This window comes from Sapajus apella, unplaced genomic scaffold, assembly GCF_009761245.1.
Source record: "Sapajus apella isolate SASKATOON/1434 unplaced genomic scaffold, GSC_monkey_1.0 scaffold27, whole genome shotgun sequence".
NCBI classification, from domain to species: Eukaryota; Metazoa; Chordata; class Mammalia; order Primates; family Cebidae; genus Sapajus; species Sapajus apella.
Genome location: NW_022436967.1, coordinates 12,722,766 through 12,735,512, shown reverse-complemented (window position 1 = coordinate 12,735,512; position 12,747 = coordinate 12,722,766). Strand labels below are relative to the sequence as shown.

Here is a 12,747-nt window from a genome sequence, read left to right as displayed (position 1 = left end):
ATTCTTTCTATTCTACCAATTATTTTCAACTACTGGCATGCGGTTTATTAGATGGAAGATGCAAAAGAAAAAAGGCAGAAGTTTTAAAATCATCAGCAATTCATTATATCTTAACTCATCTGATATGAAGGCCATTGTCTCGGATTTTTTATGAATTACCTAATTTAAAATTAAAAATTTTATTTTTAATTTTTTTTGGCATGAGTAATTTTAATAAATAAAAATATGCCTCTGAGAGAAAGTAACTAAGCTCACTGGTCTACAGTTTTTTAAATAAAGCAGTGCAGTGCTTAGCTGAGGGTAAGTACTGCAACTGTCAGAGCACCTTGTCTTCCACACAGTTGGGTGACTCTCTGTTTTGACACAAAGATAAGCCTTGTTCTTGTTCCCTTTTGGGAGGGATATATCCACTGAGATGAGAGGCCAAACTCTTGTTTTTCATGAGATTTTTTTACTTCGGGTTCATTTTCTTCTTGTCAGGATCATGTGCAACAGCATCCCTAGTGAGACTTTGTTTCATTGCAAATGTTCCGCCACAGCCAGCATGTTCACACAAAAAACATCACCTTTCCTCATGAAAGGAGAGGATACGGCTTTGGAGATTAAACATTGTTGTGTAGGTTCTTCCACAGCCCTCTCTTGGCCAGCGACATACATCCCTTACTGGGGCGTGAGTTTTCATGCTTAAGGTAATGTTTGCGTTTAAATGTTTTCCAGCCTATTTCACATAGTATTTCCTCTTTATGGGTTTCTCTCATATGTTTCAGAAATTCTGTCCATGTTTTTGCCACAAAGAAATATCCTTTTTGATATACATAGCCCTCGTGGGCCTTGTCATGTCATTTCAGCTTGCTGGGTGATGCAAAGTGTTTCCCAGATCCTTTCTGGGTACACTTGAATAGAGGTTCGTTGGTATGCTGGCACTGATGGATCTTCAGCTGCTGATGTTTCTTACAGGTTCTTACAACCTTCAAAATTGCATACATGTTGTTTTTGTTGATTTTCATGTTTGCGTTCAAAATGTTTCTTCAAGTTCGATTTGTGTTGAATTTTTGATCACAGCCATAAGCTGTACAAACAAAAGTCTTTATGGGCACATGAAGTATTTTCATACCAGCAGACTGCATAATAATCACATTAAGTTAAGTGGGGTATCCATCATTTCAACTATTTATTATTTCTTTGTACTATGAATATTCCAATTATACTTTTATTTTTAAATGTACAATAAATTACCATTGACAATAGTCACCTTGTTGTGTGATCAAATTCTAGATCTTACTCATTTTATCTAACTATATTTTGTTCTCATTAACCGTTCCCACTTCTTCCTCCCCTCCAATCTACCTGTCCCAGCATCTGTTCAACTAGTATTCTACTCTCTATCTCCACGAATTCCATTGTTTTAATTTTCAGCAAACGTAAAAGAGTGGAAACATGCAAAGTTTGCCTTTCTGTGCTTGGCTTGTTTCACTTAATATAATAAACCCTTGTTTCATTCATGTTATTGTAAATGTCAGAATCTCATTCTATTTAGGGTTGAATAGTACTCTATTGTGTAAGTCTACCATATTTTCTTTATCCATTCCTCTGTTGAACACTTACCCTGCTTCCAAATTTTGGCTATTGTGAATAGTGCTGCAATAAACATGGAAGTTCAGATACCTCTTCAACATACTGATTGCATTTCTTTTCGGTATATGTATGGAATCCATGAGCCCCACACATTGGGTGCCAGAATGTAGGGAGTCCATGAGCCCCACATTGGGCACCAGAATGTCCGAAGCCAGCCCTACATCACTTGTGAGTACCCTGTGTTCAGTAGTGACAAAGGAATGAGAAAAAGACAGATTAAGCGAGACAGTGGGACCAGGGGACCATCACTTTATTACTCTGGAGGAGGCAGTGAAGGCCCCAAGCTCTGATTATCCACACTATTTACTGATTACAATCACTTTGATCTAGAGGGTACGGGTAGAGTGATGATGGAGTGAATCAGTGAGGTGGCAGTGAATCAGTGAGCCGGAACTGGTGTGTCATCCTAAAGATTGATAACAGTGGTGGTTTGGGAGTTTCACAAAACAAGAGCATGTGGTTATCTTTAACTTATTATCTATGTGCAGCTGATGGAACGTGGGCCTTACAAGGAGCCTACAAGTCTGGCTACGTCATAGTGCTACGAAGGGGTTTTATGTCTTTGAGCACAATATTTATGGTAACAGATCCTAGGTCACCCTGCACCAGAACATGAGGCATGGAGAGGCCTTTCTCCTCAGAGGCCTCCTGTGGCTTTCCGTAGTTTGTTGCTCCTTGTTTATGTGTTACTCATAACCCATTTATGTAGGCACTCTGTCAATCCTTTCTCCTCTGATGTTTTTCCCAACAGGTATATACCTAAAACTGGGATTGCTGGATCATGTGATAGCTCTATTTTTAGTTTTCTGAGGAATCTCCATACTGTTCTCATAGTGGCTGTACTAATACACATTCCTACCAACAGTTATGAGAGTTCCCTTTCCTCCACATCCTCACCAGCATTTTTTATTACCTGTTTTTAAAGAAAATCTATTTTAACTAAGATATCTCACTGTAATTTCAATTTGCATTTCTCTGATTATCAATCATGTTGAGCCTTTTATCATATAACCATTTGCCATTTGTATGTCTTCTTTTGACAAATGTCTATTCAGATCTTTTGACCATTTTTAAATCAGATTATTTGATTTTTCCTGTTGAGTTGTTTGAGCTGCTCATATATTCTGAATATTAATCTCCTGTCAAATAAATAGTTTGCAAACATTTTCTCCCATTCTGTGGATTGTTAATTCACATTGTTGATTGCTTCCTTTGCTGTACATTAGGTTTCTAAGTTAATGTGATCCTATTTTTCCATTGTTTGATTGCCTGTGCTAATGCGGTATTACTCAAGAAATCTTTCCCCAGTCCAATGTCTTGGAGAGCTTCCCCAGTGTTTTCTTTTAGAAGTTGCACAGTTTGAGGTCTTAGATTTAAGTCTGCAATGCATTTTCATTTAATTTTTTAAAATGGTGAAAGGTAGTGGTCTAGTTTCATTCTTCTCCATATGGATATCCAGTTCTCCCAGCACTTTTTGTTGAAAAAATTGTCCTCTCCTCAATGTATATTCTTGGCAACTTTATAAAAAATGAGTTCACTGTAGATGTAAGAATTTGTTTCTGGGTTCTTTATTCTGTTTCATTGGTCTATGTGTCTGTTTTCATACTAGTACCACGCTATTTTGCTTGTTATAGCACTGTAATATTCCTTGAAGTCAGGTAATGTGATTCCTTCAGGCTTGTTCCTTCTCCTCAGAACAGTTTTAGGTATTCTGAGACTTTTGTGGTTCCATAGAAATTTTAAATTTATTTTTTCTATTTCTGTGAAGAACATCACTGGTCTTTTGGTAGGGATTGCATTGAATCTGTAGATTGAGTACTATGGATAATTTAAAAAAATATGGATTATTCCAATCATAGAACATGCCATTTTTTTTTTGGTCTCTGTCATCTTCAAGTTCCTTCAGCAATGTTTTATAGAGTTTTCATGATACAGATCTTTCACTTCTTTGATCAAATTTATTTCTGGGTATTTTATTTTGTTTGTAGCTATTGTAAATCAGATTTCTTTCATGATTTCTTTTACAGATTGTTCACTGTTGGCGTTTAGAGCTGCCACTAATTTTTACATATTGATTTTGTGTCAAAATTAATGCAGTATTGTATTTGTATCAGCATTTGTTCATCAGCTCTAATAGCTTTTTTTGTGTGGAGTCCTTAGGTTTTTCCAAATATAAAATCATACCATCAGCAAACATTAATAATTTGACTTCTTCGTTTCCAATTTGGATGCCCTGTATGTATTTTTCTTTTCTGATTGCTCTTGCTAGGACTTCCTGAACGATGTTGAATAATAGTGGTGAAAGTGGTCATCCTTATCATCTTCCACATCTTAAAGAAGACTTCATTTTTCACTGTTCAGTATGATACTAGCTGTGGGACTGTTCTGTATAGCTTTTATTGTGTTGAGGTATGTTCCTTCTATGCCCCATTTTTCAGGGTTTTTATCATGAAGGGATGTTGCATTTATTAAATGTGTTTTCAGTATCAATTGAAATGATCATGTTTTTTTCCTCCATTCTGTTGATTATGAAGTACTATGTTGATTGATTTGCTTATGTTTAACCATTCTCGCATCCCTTTGATGAATTGCACTTGGTCACAATGGATGATATTTTACGTATACTGTTGAATTCAGTTTGCTAGTATTTTGTTGAGCATTTCTGCATCAAAGTTCATCAGAGATACTGGTCTGTAGTTTTCTTTTTTTGATGTGTCTGTCTGGTTTTGCTATTAGGATAGTACTGGCCTTGTAGAATGCCTTTGGAAGTATTCCCTCCTTCTCTGTTTTTTGTGGAATAATTTGAATAGGATTAGTATTAGTTCTTTAAATGTTTGGTAAAAGCCAGCAGTAAAGCCATTAGGTCTGAGCTTTTCTCTACTACAAGATATTTTAATCATAGCTTTGTTTTTGTTACTTGTTATTGGTCTATTCTGCTTTTGGATTCCTCCATAGCTGAGTCTCATTAGGTTGTATGTGTCTAGGAATTCAACAATTTCTTCTAGGTTTTCTAATGTATTGGCATATAATTGTTGCTAATAGTCTTTAATGATCCATTGAATTTCTTCAGTGTCAGCTGTAATGTCTCCTTTTTTATCTCTGATTTTATTCATTTGGATCCTCTTTTCTTGTATACTTTCAAAATTTTAACCAATCAGCCACATTTACTGAATGAATCCTCTCTTTTTTTTATAGTCTGGCTAAAGATTTGCCAACGTTTTTTTCTTCTTGAAAAATCAGCTTTCATCGCATTGATCTTTTGTATTTTTTTGTTTGTTTGTTTGTTTTCAGTTCCAATTATTTCTCTTCTAATCTTTATTTCTTTTCTTCTAATAATTTTGGGTTTTGTTTGCTCTTGCTTCATTAGTTCTTTAAGATGTATCATTAGGCTGTTTAAAGTTTTTATACTTTTTTGATGCAGGTTATTATTGCCATAAACTTTCTTCTCAGTACTGCTTTTGCTGCATTCCAAAAGTTTTGGTATATTATATTTACATTTTCATTTATTTCAATACATTTTTTAAATGTTCTTCTCAATTTCTTTATTGACCTGCTGACTTTAATTCTTCATTCTTCTGATATAATGTTTCACATTGATAGGCTAATTCATAGGTACTTGTGGCAACAGCAAGCAGTTTCAAGAATGAATACATAGCTCAAAGTCAAGTGAGTAGGATATAAGTGGCAGTCACATTTTAATGCTTCTCTGGGCCTGATAATAAAAAGGGCTTGCATTCCTTAGATAACAGTGCTTTTCCTTTTTTCATTAGAGAAGAGCAGCATATTGCTTAAATTCAGGAGCATATTATTTAATTTTCATATGTTTGTATAGTTTCCAAAATTGCTCTTGTTATGGATTTTTAGTTTTACTCCTTTTGGTCAGAAAAGACGCTTGACATGATTTCAATTATTTTTCAATCTTTTAAGACTTGTTTTGTGAACTAACATAAAATATATACTTACAAATGATCCATGTGTTGAGGAGAAGAATGAGTATTCCATAGCCTTTGAGTGAAACGTTCTGTGAATATCTATTAGATCCGTTTGGTCTAGAGTGCAGATTAAGTCTGACGTTTCTTTGTTTTCTGTCCCCAATAATCTGTACAATGCTGAAAGATAGGCTCTGATGTTTCCAGCTACTATTCTATTGGAATCTATCTGTGTCTTTAGCTCTAATAATATTTACTCTTCCTTCTCCTTTCCTCAAGCATAAAGAGTCTCTCCCTGTGCCCACTACACCTAGGAATGCTCTGGGTCACACCTGAAGGCAGCAAAGTACTTGGTCTTCCCTGAAACCCACAGTGACTACTGCCTGACTACCACTGATGTTTATTCAATGCCCAAAGGCTAACCTTCACAGGTAATAAATTCTGCCAGGAGTGGGTCTTCCCTTCATGCCAGTGGGTTCCCTTTTGGCCTAGGGTGTAACTGGAAATTTTCAACCAGGAGCTATGGCCTAGAATAAGGGATTCATGACTGTTTCATGCTTTATTTTACTATGGCTGAACTTGTCGCCAAGGTGCAAGACAAAGCTCTCTTTATTCTTCCTTCTCCTTTCCTTAGTAGAAAGAGTCTACCCAAGAGCTGCAAGCCGTGCTGACTGGTCTTGGAGGAGAGGTGACACAAGCACTCCTTTGGCCACCCCAGCTGTGTCTCACTGAGTTTCATGCATCCCAAGTCCACTTGCTCCAAGCACAGCATGGCACCAAGACTTGCCCTGGAATTGCAGTCCTTGTGGCCTAGACTGCCACCCAAATTTACTTCGGACCCCAGAGAACTTTAGCCAACAGTAATGGGGCTAGCCAGAACTCAGGTTCTGACTGCTGGGATAGATCATTTCTCCCGTAGGCTAGGGCTGATCTAAGTGCTCGCTCTGTTGCTGGCAGCAAAATTCTGCCCTATTTGCTTTCCCCTGTGACAGGGCAGCGCTTAGTTCCAATCTGGAGTCCCATATTCATTGCACTGTCCCTCCCCCAAACACACAGATTCTCTCTCCATTCACCACATGGAATTGCCAGGAGATAGAGGAGAGGTGATATAGGCAATTCAAGACGGTCTTTCATATCCTGTTCAGTACCTCTTTCCTTAAAATGATATTAAAACCAGATGCTATGATCACTTATTTGATTTTTGGTTCTTGTAAAGATGACATTTTGTGTAGACAGTTGTTTAATTTGGTGTTCTGTTTGGGGAATGATCATCAGAGGGTTTGACTCAGCCATCTTGCTCTGCCTCCATAGATCTGGATTACCTATTTTTTATTTTTTGTGCTTCCATTAGCCATGGACATTTTTTTTTTCTAAACATAATTCTCCTATCATCAAAAGGTTGTTGCTGTTTGTTTTTAGCACAGCTTCCTGCCAAACCTATCTTCCAGGTATTATACACTGGACTTTTCTCCCTGCCTTTTTCTGTACTGGCCAGTCAACAATTAATTTCCTACCAAAGCTGTATTTTATATTAGTATGCAAGAACTTGCCTAAACATTTTCTATTGTATTATAATCTATTTATTCCCAAGTTCATAACTCTATTTTAAAAGTATTTTATTTTTTCAATATATCATAGTTCTTGTAATTTCCAAAAAGATATTTAGTATCCAACTAAAACATGTCAGTTAGAAGGAGATTTATGAATTATCAAGATAATACTCATTAATGCAAGAAAACTCAAAGCCCTAAGCCACATTTTTTCTGATATTTTTCTCTTAATGGGAAGGATTCTGAATTAATTTAGATTTAGGTTTATACAACAAATATTTTGCTTTAAAGATTTTGTTGTTTTTATTTCCTTAAGTAAATATTTAAATTTAAATATTTCAAAAAATATTAATTTGTGTTCCTCAAATATAAGGGTTTTGTCCATAAAGTAAAAAGTTCTGCCAACTACTTCTTATTCTAAATACAAAATAATGTAGCAGATATTGTCATTTTCTTCTTTAATTTAAATGAAATGAAATAAAATTTTTACCACATATGTGTGTATTAGAGTTTCTTTCCTACCCCATCTGAAGTCTACCTTAAACACATTACTGAATGAACTTGACTCATTTTTACCGTATTTTAAATATAATTCCAATTGATTCATTCAGCATCATTTAGAGGATTCAATAGAAAAGAAATATTTGATTAAAATGAAATGCCAGACCACCTCCACAAAACTTTCTAACAATCCAAATTTTAAAAAATATCTCATAATGGAGTGTTCCTACACAGTGGAATTATCCTTTTACCCTTACACTTTCTGAAGTTACAGCATTGTATCACTTGTGTTTAAAGCCACAAAAGAGTAGGTTTAGGTATTGAAACATGATATGTAGTATATATGGTTTCTAAAAGAGGTCGATATATTAAATATACGATGGAAAAAAGAAGTGTACAAGCTGGGTTTTCTTAGTAGGATTAAGGAGAAATACACCTAGTGTATATTTTCTAGTCTTATTACATTTTGGAGTTTTTATTTCCTCCATTATATCATGATCCTAGATAGGTATCTAAACATAAGGAAGGCTGACTGTTTTCACAGCTGCTCTTACAAAGTTATACCTATGCACTGTAGACCACACAGGGGGAACACAGTTGCTCAACTATTAAAGAATCACTAAAAGATGGTTTACTTAAACTGATTTAATTACAGCACTATGTGATAATTTCTGTGTACATATGTACATCAATGGAGTATATATCAGTAAATGAAATTTATTTTGAAGAATTGTGTTTCAGAATTACATGAAAGAAACAGTATATAGTAACACTATAAAATAATTAAAATCTCATGCCCCAGAAAATAAAAATGTGATTTATTTTACAAATTGTATCTAAGCGTATGCCCATGCCATCTTAAACAGATTTGAAGACAAGAAAGAAATAAGTACAAGTAAAGGCAGCACTGTCATCAAAAAAGATTATGTTCTTCTTGCCAAAGTAATTTCTCAATACACTCCGGTAAATCCTACAACTCCCTATGCATTATTTAGCTGAGATTATCACAATATACATCTATATCTATATATATTATATACATGAAACACAAACATACACACTTCTCTCATAGCCAAAATCTGTCATTTATCAACAGAAAAAAATGAGATGAAAGAAAAAAAAGCAACATAAATATTGAAGCTAGTACTCTCAGACTATGATCATCTCTTAAGTCAATGTCCACCCCTGTGATCAATTACATCTTCAGTCATAAATAACCTTTGAACCAACATCCTCCATCTTCAGGAAAAGAAGATATTTAAAGGTGCAATGTATCATGTTCTATCATTTTTTAAGCTTTTAAGTTGAGAATATAAAAATGAAGATTTGATATTTCCATATGTTGTTTGCTTTCTTAAAGCCTCTCTTTAAAATGACTTTTAAGAAAAAAAAAGAGATTAATTGATTGGTAGCTCTGAAATATAAAAACACAAAAATTAACACTTTTTCCTCTAACAATTTTATTGAGTGTTAAGACTGATTTAGTTAATTTCACATATAATTGAGGCCAAACCACTAAAAAGAAAAATATCAAGTCACTTATTAATGCCAGATTGCTTCCAACAATCCTCAAAGATAATTTGGACTAGAAATGTGCAGCCAGACCCTGTTGCTTTTTAATTAAGTGTCACATTAAAGCTCCTAGAACCCAGTTAACTATAATTATATAAAGTTTCTTCCAGAATATAACTTCCTTTTATGAATCTATTTCTTCCTTTCATGCAGTTTATTTTTAACCTATGTACTTTTAAGATGCCTGATACTAATGATGTTTATTTTTAATAAAATAATGATTATATGTTATATTCTTACCCTTTTAAAAGTGTTTTAAATGTGGTAATTTTAAATTTGCAGAACTAAACTATGAAATTGATAAAATTAAAGATATATACTTAAAGATGAGAACATGGATTCACAGTAAGCTTAGGGTCCTTCTCAAAATTATGCGGCTGGTAAACTTGAAAAGTAATAACTTTAACCCAAGTAGAATGGCCTCTGAGTCTCTCCTCATAAACAAAATGTTAATACTTCCTCTCTGCTTAGTGTCCAGTCTTCCTTTTAAAACCCTAAGCGAAGATAATGCTGACTGTGATCAACAAAGTAAAGCTGTTTGATTCATCTATATTTATCCTGAACATCAAAGGGATTCTGAATGGTCATAGATTTTTATAAAAAATAAAATGTTCTGGTTTATGTCTCAAAATAAATATAAAAGATTAGGCTAACCAAAGTGTGGAGCAATGTTAAGCCTCTATTTGAATTTAGAAGTTTTTTGCAAAAATATTTTTAGCAAAACAAAAAATGATAAATATAAAATAGAGAAAAATAAAGGTAAAAAGATAAGTGTTTCCCTAAAACAGGTTTATAAGACAGTGTTAATATCTTTCAGACCTGAAAACTATGCAGTGATAATATTTAAGATGGCACATGTAGTGAGCATGACATTTAATAGTTTTCTGACTTCATTCACACACTGTCAGTTGAGCTTCATAGTTTCATAATGTGGGAGGATCAGGATAAGCTTTCTTACATAGGTAAAAAAATAAATATAGAAAGTGTAATTGGTCCATGGTCTGATAGTTACTTAGTAATATATTTTACATCTTTTGTCATGATTTTTTTCAAATAAAAGTACTTAAAAATAGAATCCCATGCACTTTTAGAAAATGTATGAATTACTGAACACAAATTGGGAAAAAATAAATAAAAATAAGTAGAGCTTCAGTCACAAACATCATTTCAATTTTAACTCCAACAAAACTTTTTGAATGCTTGTACTTCAGAAATACACAACATTTTCTTAGCTAACTTTCATCAGTATGTAATCTTAACTTTATCTCTAGCATTGTCTTTCATCTTTGTCTAACATAATTGGTTGTTCTAACAAAACTCAATTTTATACAAAGACTTCTATCTTTAGAGTTAAAAGCATCAGAATATTGGTTGGCCTGAATGAAAATATCTGCATTATTGAATTTTTCACTTTCTTCTTGGATGTTTTAATGTCATATAGACATAATTGTATTCCAGAGACATGGCAATATTTTTTCTTTTAAATAATTGACTTTCTTGGAGGTCAATTCTTCAATTCTTGAGAGATAATTTTTTTTTTTTCCTTTTTGGCTAAATTGAAGGGAAGTTTGTATTTTCACCAAGTCAAGTCAGATTTTAATTGCAAAAACTATTATTTATTTATTTTGGAAAGCTCAAGATAACTTGTGGGTGTCATGCAAATGAAATTTTGCAAAATTAGCACTTATTTTTTGAGTTTTGAGATAAAATTTACCTACAAAGAAAAGCAGGAATTGCAAATGTATATTCTGATAAATTTTGACAAATATATATACCCAAGTAAAAGTTTAAGATAGATAACATTTCTATCACACCAGAAAATTCCCTTCCCTCATTTTCACTCTCTGTTACCCACCATTAACTCAATTCTATCACTATTGATTTGAAACATCATATATGGTTATTGAATTTATAATTGATCCTTTTAAAATTAATATTTGTGTGAACTGTGAAGGAGTGAAGTAGCATTTTTTTCCCTATTAAGTTCTTTTAAAAAAAAAAATATGTAAAAAAAATTTTCCTTCTCTTCTGAATCGACCTGGTGCCTAAGCCAAAAATGTTTATATTTATAAAATGTCTATTTAGTATTTTTGATCTATTTTCCTACTATTATGCCAAAAATACAGTCTCATCATTACTATAGCTTTACAATAACTCCTCAACTCAGGCAATATAATTCCTCCAATGTTGATATTTTACTTTATAAATGTTTGAATGATTATTGGTACCACACTTTGGCACATATATTGTAGAATATGCTTGAGAATATTTACTGAAAAACCTGTTGAATAGCTTTAGAGTTTTAGTTTTGAAAATGAGAAGAGTTCTGTAGATGAATCGTGGTGATGGTTGGACAACAATATAAGTATATTTAATGCTATTGAACTGTACACTTGAAACATGGCACATTTTAAGTTTTATGCATTTTGCCATGATTTGAAATATTGCTAAATGAATGAATGATAGCCAAACAAAATGTAGTCCATCCATTCAATGGAATTTTTCCACCATAAAAAGGAATGAAGTGCTGATTTATGCTACAACATTCATAAATCTTCACAAAAATTATGCTAAGTGAAAGGCACAAAAGGACACATAGTACATAGTTCCATTTATATAAAATGTTCAGAATAGGCAAATCTATAGAGATAAAGTAGATTTGCGGTTGCCAGAGACTGGGAGGAGGAAGGAACTGGGAGTGACTGCTAACAGGTACGGGATGTTTTTGAGGGGTTATGAAAATGTTTTGGAATTATATGCTGGTGATAGTTGCAGCACTTTCTAAATATATGATAAAACACTGAATTATACACTTTTTTAAAATTGGGAATTTTATGTTATGTAAAATTTCTTGTTATATGATTTAGTTTTCATTTATAAAATAAATGAACAAATGAAAGAAAAAATTTAATTCGAATTGATTTGAATCTTTACATCAATATGGGAATAATTAATGTTTCATTCATTTTCCGTGTAGAAGTTTTGCATATACCTTCTAAATCATACCTAATAAATTTCATTTTGATGTACTTTAAAAATGTAATTTAAAAAATTATTTTCATTTTTTCTTTAATTGAATACAAAAATAAAATTGATTATTGTTTTTTTACTTTTTCTCCTATGAGCTTGCTAAGTTTGCTTACTAATTCTAGTATATCTGGTGAACAAGGGAGAGTGAGAGATTCCTTAGAATATTTTTGTTCAACAGTGTATAGTCTGTGTATAAAAAGTTTTTTAACTTTTCTTTTCTTCTCACTGTTTATGTCATTATTTTACTTTTTGTCTTATTAACTAGGATATAACTTTGAATACAATGTTTAATAAAATGTCAAGAGCAGACATTCTTCAGAGAAATAATTCAGTATTTCACTTATGATAATGTTGCTATTGATATTTCATAATTTATGACATTAATTAAATGACCTACTATTTCTAGTTTCCTGAGAGTGTTTAGAAAAAGTGTGTGTTGAATGTTACCAAATGTTTTGTCTGCATATATTGAGATGATATTATTTTTTCTCATTTGTGTATACATTTATATTTATTCATATTCAAATAAA

At 32.9% G+C, this 12,747-nt stretch overlaps 1 pseudogene; it reads right to left on the bottom strand.

The window, feature by feature from the left end:
* Positions 1 to 290: 290 nt before the first annotated feature.
* Positions 291 to 1,112, bottom strand: LOC116560756 (annotated as a pseudogene).
* Positions 1,113 to 12,747: the final 11,635 nt, after the last annotated feature.